We start from the raw sequence: 14,374 nt of genomic DNA, 5'->3' as shown, positions 1-14,374 counted from the left end.
AAGTATGCGACTTGTTTATCTGCAGCAATCTACACAACTCCTTAAACAAACCAGACTCAAAGTTTCTCCCTTGATCCGACTGCAAACTTCGAGGTACTCCATACCGGCACACCCATTCCTCTACCAACACTCTAGCAATGGACTGAGATTCTTGATTAAGGAGGGCGAATGCTTCGGTCCATTTGGAAAAATCGTCACCAATAACTAAAATGTACTTATTTTTATTTAGAGTCTCTGGTAATGGGCCCAATACATCTACAGCCACACGTTCATATGGGCGGGATACAACAGACATCTGAAGAGGGGCACAAGGGGCCTTTCCATGAGCCTTTCAGGATGCACAATCATGACACTCCCTACACCATTTTTTTACATCCCCAAACCACCCAGGCCAATAAGAACGATCCTTCACCTTAGCCTAACTTCTGAATCCCTAAATGCCCCCCAGTTGATGTATTATGCAGCTTGGACAACACCCCTGGAACCAGACTTTTAGGTAAAACCACCTGTACTGCAGAAGCTGCGTCAGAATTTACTGGAGGCATACTCACCAACCGCTGGTTTTCAATCTGCAATTGGTCCCAGACAGGCAAACAATCAACAAGAGCAGGGTTCAGCTCAGCTTCCCTACGATCATCCACTGACCCATTTTTTAAATGAATAAGCAGCTGAATATTTGGGTCCTCTTGCTGAGCCTTAACCAAATCATCTTCGCTCTCTTGCAGATCTCTTATAGGACCACCCATTCCATCAGCCTCACTCACTACTCGAACTAATGTAACTGGTACCTTGGACTGAAGGAAATTACCACCATCCTCCCTGTTGCATCTACTCACAGATCCGGGGAGCCTTGAGAGAGCATCCGCATTGGCATGCTGCTCCCTGGTCTATGAATAATCTTATATTGGAAGTTGGCCAGTTTCTCTAACCAGCGAGCCAACTGCCCCTCCAACCCACTGAAGTTATGCAACCAACGCAATGAACTATGATCAGTTCTCAACAAAAATTACCTCCCAAGCAAGTAATGTTTGAAATGCTTTGTAAAAGCTACCACAGTAAGCAGCTCCTTCTTTGTGGTGGCATATTTCCGTTCTTGTTTAGTTAGGGCTCTACTAGCATATGCCACCACCCGCTCCAAACCCCCATCCTCTTGAGACAACACAGCCCCAATTCCTACATCACTGGCATCAGTGTCTAAAATAAATGGCTTTTTAGGGTCTGGGTAGGCCAAGACGGGAGCACTAATAAGACTGGATTTTAACTGCTGAAAGGCCTCTTGACACTCTTCCCTCCAACCAAATTTCTTGCCCTTTTCGGTCAGCTGATGTAAAGGGCGAGCAATCTCAGCAAACCCTTTAATAAATCTCCTATAATAGGAGGCTAATCCTAAATAGCTCCCCACCTCCGTCTGGGTTTTATGTATAGGCCAAGCCTGTACTGCTTCTACCTTAGATGGTTCTGCCATTACTCCCTCAGCAGATATAACTTGGCCCAGGTATTGCACTACCATCTTTTTTTAAAACCAAATCCACAGGTGCTGCCCACGGACTACATGATGGATGAATAATGCCATTATCTTGCATCTGTTTTATCTGCTCAACAACCTCCTGCTGGAGGTGCAAAGGTACACGCCGAAGGGGCACTTTAACAGGCCGTGCAGAGCCAGTATCTATTTTATGCAAAGCAAGAGGAGTTCTCCCCAAGTCATTATCCCCCTTACAGAACAGAGACGCATTAATAAGTAATAACTCCTCAATAGCCTGCATCTGACTAGAATCAAACCCCTGATCCTTCAACCCAAAATGAGACACTAAATAGTCCACAGTCAAAGTCCACATCTTCATGTTTTGCTTTAAAACACAGTTATCTTCTGACACATTAATAACTCGGACTGGCACAACCCCTTCCTACACCTTACAAACTACTCAAGCTACCAAAACGTCACGTTGGGAGCATGATGGAAAGAAAGGCTCCAACAGACCCTCATAATGTTGTGGAGGAAGTCCTTCTACTTTACCAGGTAAAATAGCTTCAGTACGAGGAGGAATCATAATATCTGCCTGCACTCTAACTACCTTAGGTTGGCCACTACCATCTTCACTAAACAGGGGGAGCTTCTTATCCATTAACAGGCAACATTTTTCACCCAAATCAATATCTGCCCCAAATTTAGAGAGAAAATCTGTACCCAACAGTAATTCTTGGGGGGTAACATCAGCCACCAGAACTCAGCAATAACAGCCAAGGAATCAAACTGTCATACAGTCTGCCAACGAACAGTCTATCATACAAAGAGTCTTCTGGTGTCAAGTTCACAGTCTCATCTGAACTTTAACCGTTCAACGTCTTTATTTAGTGGATTCTATACATCAAAGGCAACTGGTAGCAATATTGCTGAACAGGTGGCAACCATGTCGACAGACACTGTGCAGGCATGTAAAGTAAGTTCGGTTGTGGTGTTTGCAAAATCCCATTTAGTTGCTTGACATCATAAGATGGTGTACCAAGTTCATCATAGGTTAGTACTCTTGGTGGGTATCTTTCCCTTTTAGGCAGCTGGTAAATTTTGGCTCGTTTCCACTGAGCAGTACGGTACGGTACAGTACGGTTCGGGTCGGGTCGGGTTAGTAAACCATGATCCAGCTAGCGTTTCCACCGCCAACAGTACCCTACTTGATAGGCGTGGTGTTTGCCGGAAAGAAGGGATCAACGTGATTTTCGCGCGAAGAAGAAAGCGACAGAGTAAACACCAATGGATGGCATACAGCAGATCTTGTCCTTGCTTCTCGTCATGTTTGTCACAAGAAGACAAGCGCCGACATTAGGCATTTTTCAATACCAAGTATGTAAAGTTCCCAGCAGAAGGACTCCTGAGGACGCGAGTCCGGTAATTCTCCAAATGGAACAGCGCGTTCTTGAAAGCGTCACTCAGCTCGCTCTGCATGTACATTTTAGGCAACAATAAAACGAAATATGTTATAAAACACCACTCTGCCTCTTTTCGTTTTCATTTAAATAAATTTTAAACATTATAGGCACACAAATGTGGTTCAGGCAATGTATAGACCTGATTATATACATGTTTATATTTATAACAAAACGAGATACAAAACACAACCCTGCATCTTTTCGTTTAAATTTAAAAAAATATTAAACATATTCTAGGCAATATGTGCATTTGTACAAATGTTGCAATAAACAACATTACAGTGATAATCTTGTAATAAAAAATGACAAAACTCAACCCTATCTCTTTTTGTTAAATTTCAGTTCTATCAATAATAGCCATTATAAAAGTATAAGTAAAAGGTAACGTTACAAGAAGCTATACAATAAGAAATAAAGCAAACAATTCAGTCAAATATACAAATTCAGCGCTAGTCTAACGTTAACTTTACAACGGAAAAGTTATAGCCTAAATATATGAAACTTCACTTAGCCCTCAGCCAAAACGATTGGCCAGGGAACGAATTATCGATTCACGAGACCAAAGATCACCCGTTAGATATACACAAGACGAATTACCACTAGCTGCTACAGAGTCAGCGGCAAACTTCAGAACGACAAGCCGAGGAAAGGCTGTTCCAGGTGGGGAACATGAGCGCCGAGCGCCCGGTGATCGCCTAGAATGGATCAAATTATCATAAATCATTATAAATAAACCGCAGATTTGAGCTTTAAACAACTACATTCTCGCCTCAAAAACTCTTAAAACTACATTTCGTGAAAGAATAACCGTAGTATTATATTCCAACTGTATATTAAAAAATGGCGCTTCTTATGTTGCCATTCCCCTCGCGCAAGTGACGATCTCTGTCAACCAATCAGCGTTTTGCAGTGAGTCTAGCTCCACCCTTTAGTACCGTACCACTGTGCTAGGTACCCCAACGGAAGGGTACCCAAAAAGTGGTACGGTACGGTTCGGCTTTTTGGTACCATTCACAACTTTTGACAGTGGAAACGCAAATAATTGCGTACCGTACCGAACTGTACCGTACCGTACCGCTCAGTGGAAACGAGCCATTTGCTCTCTTTGACTCTCTTGGTCACTTTCAGCAGGCGACATGGGAGCAGGAACTTGTTCATCGGCAGGTGAGTTAAACTCTTGTTCTGCACTGTCGGTCCCCGCAGGTGGCTCTTGTTCCTCTTGGTCATTTTCCACAGAAGACATGGGCTCAGGAACCTGTTCCAGGACCTCATTTGGATGCTCATCAGACTCTGAGGTAAATAGTGGTTCAAGGTTTTCAGGTTCAACAACATAGTCTGATTGAAGTACTTGTGGAGACACATAATGAAAGTCCAATTCATCTTCACTCCCCTCATCAGTCTCTAGATCACTACTTTTCTCCAATTTTTTCTTTTCTCCAAAGGACTTTTCTCCAATCTCCTCATTGAGAGACTTGTACTATGATATATTCTATATGTTTTTATGTTTGCCCATGTTCAATTGGGGTTAGATGTGATCGTATTGTAATTCTAAATGAACAGAGGTGCTTTTAGATGCATTTTTTATGTAACTGTGTTTTCCTATAATGTTTGTATTTCATTCGTCATACCTTTAGAATCGTCTTGATCTGAAAAAACCATATACAGTATATATGGGTACAAACCGTAAAATGTATGTTACTATGTTTTATCATTGTAAGGAACTCAGCTTTTTGGAAATATTAATAATCAATAATATCTTGTTATTATTAATTATAAATATTTGGGTCAGTTAATTGGATTAACTTGATGTGGCTGAATTAATATTACAATCAATTAATCAGTTCTTCCAACGAACTCTTTTGATTATTAATTTATTCTAAGAAAAGGGTATCTTCCATGACCACAGAAGAATAATTATTTCTTCGCCTGTACAGTACTTTGAGCCAGTAGCAAAAACCGTGATCGTAAAGTGACTTGTATTGCAAACAAAACAGAACCAAATACATATTATGTACAAGTTTTATTTACTAAATATAGATATTTATATGAATATAAATAAACTAAACAACATACACACATGAATACATAAATAGGTTAGTGATAGGATGAAATTGGAAACCGGAAGAGGGTCTATGAGAAGAACCATCAGAATTTCATTTTCACATTTCATTGAATTGAATACTTGCATTTGTAATGGGAACAATTCTTGAAGTTGTTGAAAATTGAAGTCGTTGATGGTTCCGGCAGTGTCAAGTGGAAGTTGGTTGAGCGTTCTCTTTCTCCAGGAACGCATCGCTGGTTTGGTCAAGGCCTGGGACTCTGTTGAGGCCACGCCGAGCACCCAGGAGAAGTGAGGAAGTCGGAAGGATGGGTGATTGGAGTCGTTGTTGGTTGGAGTCTTTGTCCCAAAACTCTTGAGATTGTCCTTGGTTCTTTGTGAGAGAGTCATCTCTCTCCTGCCTGAGCCCATATCTGGTTGGAATCGAGGCCTGCTGGGCCCTGGGGCCCCCGTGGAGGGGGAGGGGGTTCCCCAGAATCACCAGAACAGTGTTGCGGCTGGATGAAAGAACTAAGAGAGGGAGGTCACATGTGGACTGTCTCTAATAAGGCCTGGAAAAGATCCTCCCCTAAGGGTTGAACTCGACCAATCAGAAAGGGGACATGTCTGAGAGGGAAAGTGGCTCTTAGTTGATTTACGGATCTTTGTCCCTAGCATGATTATACCTTCATTAATGCTGAAATAGCTATAACACATCCACACTGCATTCTAGAAGAAGGTGATGTACATCAAAGTGTGAGTCATTAAATGAGGATTAATTAGGTAGGAGGCATGATACAGGTGAGGTTACATTGATCGTTAGTTGGTTGTATACCAGGATACATACCATAATATATACCTAATAGTACACGAGACAGTAAACCATTTACACTGTTTTTTTCACAGTTTTATGCATGTTCATTTATAGATCATTTAGTCTATGATTAATGCAGCAAAGTCTGTTTTAAAGAGGGTTTCTGTTTCATAGTCTCTCTCTTGAGTATGTGGCCACATTCCTCTGAGGTCGTAGAATCTCCTTATCATGCCCTGTAACATGACACTGTTTCTGCCCTTGTGTTTGTTCATTTGGGCTGTGTGAGGAGTTTCATAAACCTTTGTATATAATGAATAATTAGTATGTGTCTGATTGGTCCATATCCTACACATCTCTGGAGTAAAATTGAATGCATTTTTACATCACTGTCATGAAACATGCAAAGTCGGTCCCGAGGGAACAAAGGAACACTTATCCGCACACTTTTCTCCCAGCTGATTGGTGCATTCACGCCAGAGGAGGCGTGAACAGAAGTGTCTTCAAAGAAGACGCACCAAGCACCTCATCATGGCTCTTCTCTCTTACCTCCTTCGATCCGATGTAACCTCCATACTCGTGATCCCCCGCCCCGGGGGATCTTTCCTCTTCTTTCCTTTTGCTTAAGTTTGTTTTCCTTTGTTCATTTCCCCAGAAATGAACTTATTCTGAATTATTTATCTGGTAATTTACGTCAAAGACCATTAAGCCTTCTTTGAAACTGCGCGCTGCAGACCGCAGCAAACCATGTGACGCTCCAACGGAACACACAAAGACCAGCCGCTCACACACGCAACAGGGCTCAGACACATGAGAACTATGCAAGTATATTTGAGTTACCAAGATTTTAGAGCATTAAGACTGTGTTTTTCCGTATTGTCTCTTGAAGGTTCAAATGTCCAGGTGAATTTTGCCATCCTGTGATCCTACAAGTCTCTCTCTTTCTCTCACTCACTCTCTCACTCTCTCTCTCTCTCTCTTCCCAACTCTCTCTCTCTCCCTCTCATTTTTATCTTCCTCTCTCATTCTATTTTAATTCGTGTTTGTAATGTTTTTCTTTTTGTTTGTTTCGGGTCTATACACGTATACATTCTGTGTGAATTGTAGTTTGATGTATTATTAGTCCAATTATTAAAACCATTATATTCTTGATTGCTTCTGTCTAAAATGCTGAATTTTACAAAGTCAATAAGATGTTGATCCTAGCTACAAAAGCTTTTATTATTGACTACGTTGAGTAGTCTAATTTTATAAACACCGGAAAATTGATGTTCACGGCCAGAAAATTGATATTTCTTGGAGTTTATAAGAAGGGATAACTTTGTTGAGAAGTTGATAAGTTAATCTTACGGCCGTTTGCTGGACAAAGTTCGATAGCTAAATTAATTCCATTAAAGGTTATCTCATATAATCGATCTGGAAATGGACCATTGATATATGAATGAGGAATTATAATTCGTTGTGATTGATCATTCATATGTACAATCGATCTATTTTCAACTTCGATAATTTAACTGTAATATGCAATATATTAATCATATTCATGATTAATTATTAAAATTCCCGATATATAATTTGAGCTAATTTAATGTAAAACTGAATGTTGTTACAGAACCCTGTGACTTCTGAGCGGGTACAATTGTAAGCATACAGTAGCATATTCAAGGAGTCTTTCCAGTTCGACTTTTGACTTTCTGTGAGTGTTCTGAGCATCTGCAATAGTGTCCTTTTAAAACGCTCGGCTTGGCAATTGCCTTGCGGGTGATACGGGGTGATTAATCATATTCATGATTAATTATTAAAATTCCCTATGTATAATTTGAGCTAATTTAATGTAAAACTGAATGTTGTTACAGAACCCTGTGACTTCTGAGCGGGTACAATTGTAAGCATACAGTAGCATATTCAAGGAGTCTTTCCAGTTCGACTTTTGACTTTCTGTGAGTGTTCGGAGCATCTGCGATAGTGTCCTTTTAAAATGCTCGGCTTGGCCATTACCTTGCGGGTGATACGGGGTTGTCCTGGAGCCTGTGATACCGCAGTACTTTTGGAGCTGTTCAAACAATTGATTCTCAAACTCCCAACCTTGATCATGGTGGATGCGAGAGGGGAAGCCACATTTTAAGGCGAAATCATTAAAGATGCGATCTGAAGCAGTTTTACCTGATTTGGACGTAGTGGCGTATGTTTGGGCGAATTGGGTGAAATGGTCCACTACCACAAGAATATACTCAAAACCTCCTTTACAGCGATCTAAGTGGAGAAAATCAATTGAGATCAATTCAAAGGGCTGGGTCGTACCAATGTTTGTTAATGGAGCTCTTGTCTCATAACAGGGCTTCTTCTGCTTTAGGCATCGGCATGTTTTTGTGACATAATGCTAAATGTCTGCCTGCATATATGGCCAAAAGAAACGTTCACGAATGAGTGAGAGAGTGCGCTCTGTACCTTGATGGCCCATTTCATCATGGAGCTCTCGCAAGACTGTTCCTTTATATTTCTCGGGCAAGACCAACTGTGTACGGGTGGAAGTGGTTCGGCAGAGGACACCATCCTTATCAATGTTAAGTTTTCTCCATTCACGAAACAGGAATTTGTTTTTTTTAAGCTGTATGTCTTGAACAGTTTCACGTGTGGTTTTAATTCAGACAGCTTGCATTGATATACAGGACTAATTTCCGGATCATTGATTTGAGCTTCTCTAATCTCATTTACAGACAATGGAGTTATGGTTGGAACTGCTGAACGGACTTTGATGGAGGAACAGTTTGTCAAGACTGATCATGGAATGCTGAGTCCTTCTTGAACTTCTACCGCCTGAATTGTTGCACCTATCACGTCTGATGACAGCTCCTCAGAACACTCATTCATCACAATTTCTATGTCAAGGGGCAATCTGGATAGTGTATCAGCGTCAGTATTTTCTCGGCCAGGGCGGTATCTGATTGTAAAGTGGAAATCTGCCAATTCGGCCACCCACCTGCAGCCTGTAGCATTCAGTTTGGCAGTTGACAGGACATATGTAAGGGGATTGTTGTCACTATAAACGGTAAAAGTTGGAGCATAGTACAAGTAATCAAGGAATTTTTCAGTGACTGACCACTTCAGAGCGAGAAATTCAAGCTTGCCTGTGTGTAGGTGGTAATTTTTCTCAGCAGCAGATAAAGTACGAGATCCGTAGGCAATCACACGAAATTTTCCATTTTGATTCTGGTACAATACTGCACCCAAGCCTTGGGCTGACGCATCTGTATGCAGGACAAAAGGCTGTGAAAAGTCAGGGAATGCTAATACAGGGGGCTGGAGCAGACAATCAATTAGTTGCTCAAGAATGTTCTGATATGAAACTGATGCTGATCAGTCCAGGTAATAGGCTTACTCGATGGAACACCAGTTTTCATGCCTTTTGTCTTTAGCTTCCTCTGATTGTCTCTAATGTGGGCATTATCTTCCGGAGTGCTTTTTAACAGGTAATACAAAGGGCTAGCGATGCCAGAGAAATCTTTAATGTACTGCCTGTAGTAGCTAAGTAGACCAAGAATTCTCCTAAACTCACCAACATTTTTGGGTTGTTTGTCTTTCAGGGATCTGACAGCTTCTGTGTCTGCAGGATCAACTTTACTTCCCTCTGCAGAGACTATTCTACCCAGGTAACGGACTTCAGGTTTGAAATGCTCACACTTATTTGGCTTGAGTTTGATGCCATGTTCCTTAAGCCGTTGCAGCACTTTCCTTACTTCCTGGACGTGGTTCTCAAAGGTCTTACTAAACACCAAGGTGTCATCAAGGTATGGGATGCATCATCTCGTCTCGCAGGCCTTCTAAACATTCTTCCATACACCGCTGGAAGGCTGCTGGAGCATTCATCAGCCCAAAAGGAATTCACACCCATTCCAATACACCCCAGGGTGTCACGAAAGCTGTTAGATGCTTACTTTCTCTGGACATGAACCCCTGGTGGTAGGCCTTCCCTTGATCTACTGATGAAAACCAAGAATAGCCACCAAGGCTGTCCATGATGTCCTGCACTCTCAGAATCGGTTGTCTATCTGGATGAGTTTTTCGATTTAGGACTCTATAATCAATGCATAAACGAAGGCTACCATCTTTCTTTCTTACGCACACGATTGGAGATGAATATGATGAGTTGGATTTTTCAATCCACCCCTGTGCTATGAGGTCATGCAAATATTCTTTCATCTCACGATACAGGGGTTTTGGCACAGACACATAAGTGCGACTGACTGGCTCCTCATCTTTAAGTGAAATACTCAATTGCAAATCTCTGATAGACCCAATGTTGTTGTCTGACTTAGAAAATGAATGGCACTCTTCTCTTAGCATTTGCTGTACTTCCTGTCTCTGGTATTTACTCAGGTGGCTGACATCGACGGGCGGGTCCCATTCATCAGTACTGGTGTGGTCAAGACAGTTATTTGCAACCTGGATGTGACATACTCCAACAGAGGTAGGTTTTGCTGGCACCTCAAACATACTAGCAGGTAAGACATTCTTGACAAGCTGTACTGTACTGATCGGAGTCTGGCCCATAAGGGTTACATCATGGTGAGTGTCATTGTATACCCCAATTGAATATTTGTTGGAGCCCTTTTTTTCAGCCTCACTAGACTTTCTGGGAATTCAAGACCCTCCGGCCACTGGTGATTCACATCAGGTTCAAAAATTAGTGTGCTGTCCTCTTTAACTGGCTGTATGTACACTGGGCATGAGACCTGCACAGTACTACGTTTGGGGACGTTAGCATGCCCTTTCTTGGTCTTAACTGTGTATTCACATGAGCTCTCTGCACTCAGAAGTTGAATGATTGCCTGGACTTTGCTCCTCTTTAGGCTGGGAAATGCAGTTTTCACAGTTCTCTCAAGTATGTTGTTGTCTACAGTGTTTGGTTGTGCATGTTCAATGGAGTTCACAATTTGTTCTATCACATTGAAACCTATGATGGGGTGGGAGAGATTTTGACCCCTTGCTACGAGAATAGGAATGACAAGTTGAGCTTTGTGAGATGCCTGTGATGATAATTTGACTGTCACTTCATCATATCCAATATAGGGCATATCAATGCCGTTGGCAGCTACAAGGTTCAACGTATTTGGGGCCTCAAGAATGTCGGAAACATCCCTCAATGGTACTTCTGGTAAGTACTCCTGTTTCCACACTTCATCAATAACACATACCTGAGAACCAGTGTCCCACAGTGCTTGTAATTGTTGGCCGTTCAGGTAACATTCAACGAGTCTTTGCCTCCCAACTAATGACGTCACCGGGGAATGCTGGTTAACCTGGGTGCTGCAAGGGGTGTGAATACTCATTGTCATAGAGAAGTTTGACACTGATCTTGTTGAGTTGATGCAAGTTCGCTTATGTTCAGCCCAATGGTGAGTTTGGCAGATCTTAGAACAATACAGTACCTTTTTACATTGTGAACATTGCTTCATCTGCCTATCTGTCCTTCCATAGGCTGCACATCTCCGGGACTGGTCAGTAGATCTGGTTACTCCCTTTCCCGCGGAAGTAACCGGTCTCCATTTAAAGGAATCTCTCTTGAAGGCTTAATGCCAATTCTGCATCCCGCTTGGAAGTGCTCACTACTGCCACATTCGAAAACAATGCATGCAGCGGTCCTCTGTTCTTTGCTGCTGACAATTGAAGCACTTTCTTGCTTGGGAACGAGGAGTCGGTGCAATATATTGTTGAGGCATATACTGCGGTTGAAATTGAGTGTTCACTCTGGTTTGGTTGCCACCCGGTAATGTCCAATAAGGCTGCACTTGACACTGAACAGTTCTCTGTCAGAAGCTCTCTGCGAAGGAATGGAAATTGTGGTGCGGCAAAGGCTGGTTGCTGCAACGATTCCCTGATGTGAGCTATTTCAGCATTGAGTGTTTTCAATGAAGCTACATCAGTTCTCAGCTCATTAAGTTCTGTCAGCACGTCGAAAGAGGATTTCGGCACACTTTGAGTCACACTGGATTTCTTATCAGTCACTTCACCACTGGACTTAACTGCATTGACAACCATAGCTGTGTGCTGCACATTGGTTTTCTTTTTCTTTTCTCTTTCTGCCTCATTAGCACAAGCACTGTTTAATTTCTCCAACAGTGCCTCATCTGTGGTTTTGGGGTCCAGAAGTAGGGGCTGCATGTCTACTTTTATGCTGTCACTCTGGAGACCGGTAAGTACAGCATGTAAGAACATGCTTTGAACTAATGCTGGATCATATTTAAGGCCTGATTCTGCTTCTTGGGACGCAAACAAGATTTTCTGGCGCAGGTCAAGAACACGCATAAGGAAGTTCTGTGTTCCCTTGGCATTCAGAGGTAAGTTGCTTATAAAGTTCAGTTGCACTTTTTTCTTGGAAGTGAGAGCGCAGGATTCGTCTTAAGGTAGGTAGAGTCAGGTTTGGTTTTCCTTCTAAATAGCTTATTAACTGTAAGCCTGGGGAAATGGCACGAATGACTGCATCAACAATCTCACATTCTGGGTAGCCTCTGCTCAAACCGTTCACAATTTGGTGTGCTATCTTGAAAAATTTCTCTTTTTGACCTGGGTCACCAATTTGTCCAGAAATTTTGAAATATTTGTGCCAAGGTGGGCTGGGGTGTTGGGTATTCACTAAAGGTTGTGGGTGTGCAGTAATTTGAAGCTGAGGCTGGACAATGCTGAGTTTTGTGTTCACTTCCTCCAACTGTTCAATTTCACTCAATTTTTGTTTTATTGCGCTTTTTAGCTCATCTAACTCCCTTTGCAATCGATCTTTTTCCGTGTCTTCGCTTGGTCCAGCAGTCTCATTTTCAGTTGCTGTGTTTACTTCTGTAATTTGGTCTCTCAGGCTTAACAGTACAGACATGCCGCCATCTTCCAGTTCCGCCATGTCTTCTTCGAGATGTTGAAGGATATGAGAGATCAAAGACATGCGAGATTTAGATGAATCTTCCTCTTAATCTGCTATTTTCAGGAACTCACAAACACCAAGAAGCTTGTCTTTGGGTAGTACATTTGACATGGCGATAACTTCAACTTGCATTTCCTCTAACACTGTTGTCTCCATTTTGACAATAAAGAGGGCCTTTTCATTGAGTTGGGGCTTACTTGAGACTGACTGAACTTTTGTTTCACCTGATGATCTCTATGGCCTCAGGTGTATGATTCTTTGCCTCTGTCTTGCCTTTACTGCAGGAACTCTATCCACTCTCCCCTGTTGATCTGGGTTCTTTTAGGGGATTCACTGCATCAGGAATTGTCGGCCAGGTAAGTGTAGAAGGGTAGTGGCCAGGTAGAATCCCAGCGGTGCCTCCAAAATGTTGTACCCCTGAAAAGGGGAGGATGATTAAAATCACAGAAAACTCACACTCGCTGTTTCGCCACTGCAAGCTTTATGTAGAATGGAGAAATCCCGCAAGCTCTCCCCTTAGTGTTCACGCAGACCAGAACAATCGATCGTCCAACTTATCGTGCAACTTAACTGATCACAGATAAACTCAGAATAACTATAAACTACACATTTATATTGTATAGACTTTTCTACATATTCAAAATAGCGAATATATATTGTAATTATATATTATAGTGTACACAGACTTATGCATTTTTAAAATACACGTTCCTTTTCACACTGTCACACTTTTTACTATACAGATTGTTTCAAAGCCGCTTTACAGAGATACTACAACAAAATTATGTTGTAATACTATTGTTAAATATAAAATTAAATGTCCCCAACTTAGCAAGCCAAAAGCCAATGGCGACAAAGGCGAAGAATGCGACAGTGGCAACCAAAACTCCATCAGGTGACAGATTGGAGAAAATACCTTGGGACAACCCAGGCTCAGTCAGGGGGCCAGTCCTCCTTTGGCCAATGAATGAACAATGTATGATTATGATTCAGGCAGCATTATAGGTCAGAAGTCAGATGGGATCAGAACTTTCACAATATTTATCCAGTTCCATCTGGTTTTGGGTCGGAGTCATCACGCCGGTATGGAGACGAGTTTGTTGAGGTGTCCATGAGGCCTTCACAGGGCTGATGAGGCTGGCACTTCAGGGATGTGTTGTCGTCGTGTCTATGCGATGGTCCTTCATCAGATCTGGATATGGCCTGGATCTGGCGGTTTGCGGTAAACCTCGGGATAAACTGAATAGGTGAGACTCTATTTTACATAATTTGTCCAACATCAAAAGCAAAAAAACACCTCCAAATACAAATACACACACACATTATTATAATATTAATATAATAATACTAATGTAATTATATCAAATTATATCTGGGTGAGCTAATTTTAGTCACACATCCAAATGTTTGACTATACACTGCAAGAAATTACATGCTTTGACTGCATTAATATAAGATGAGGCCAAAAGCCCAATAACTAGCTTGTTTGGAAGGAAGCAAATTTTCATCAGGGATGAAAAAAGTGACAAAGATGCGACCCTCCACCAAGTGGTACTCACTGACTCAGAGTCAAACATTAAGCTAAACATGATGTAATTATATTAAAGGACTCATATAGAACCAGTTAAAATTACTTTCTGAATGAAAAATAGTCTTGATATATGTTTGAATTTCTTTTTCAACA

This window comes from Siphateles boraxobius, unplaced genomic scaffold (assembly GCF_051911475.1).
Source record: "Siphateles boraxobius isolate OS27281-9 unplaced genomic scaffold, OSU_SipBor_1 8, whole genome shotgun sequence".
Lineage (NCBI taxonomy): Eukaryota > Metazoa > Chordata > Actinopteri > Cypriniformes > Leuciscidae > Siphateles > Siphateles boraxobius.
The sequence above is the reverse complement of the archived record's forward strand: the minus strand, read 5'-3'. Positions refer to the sequence as shown.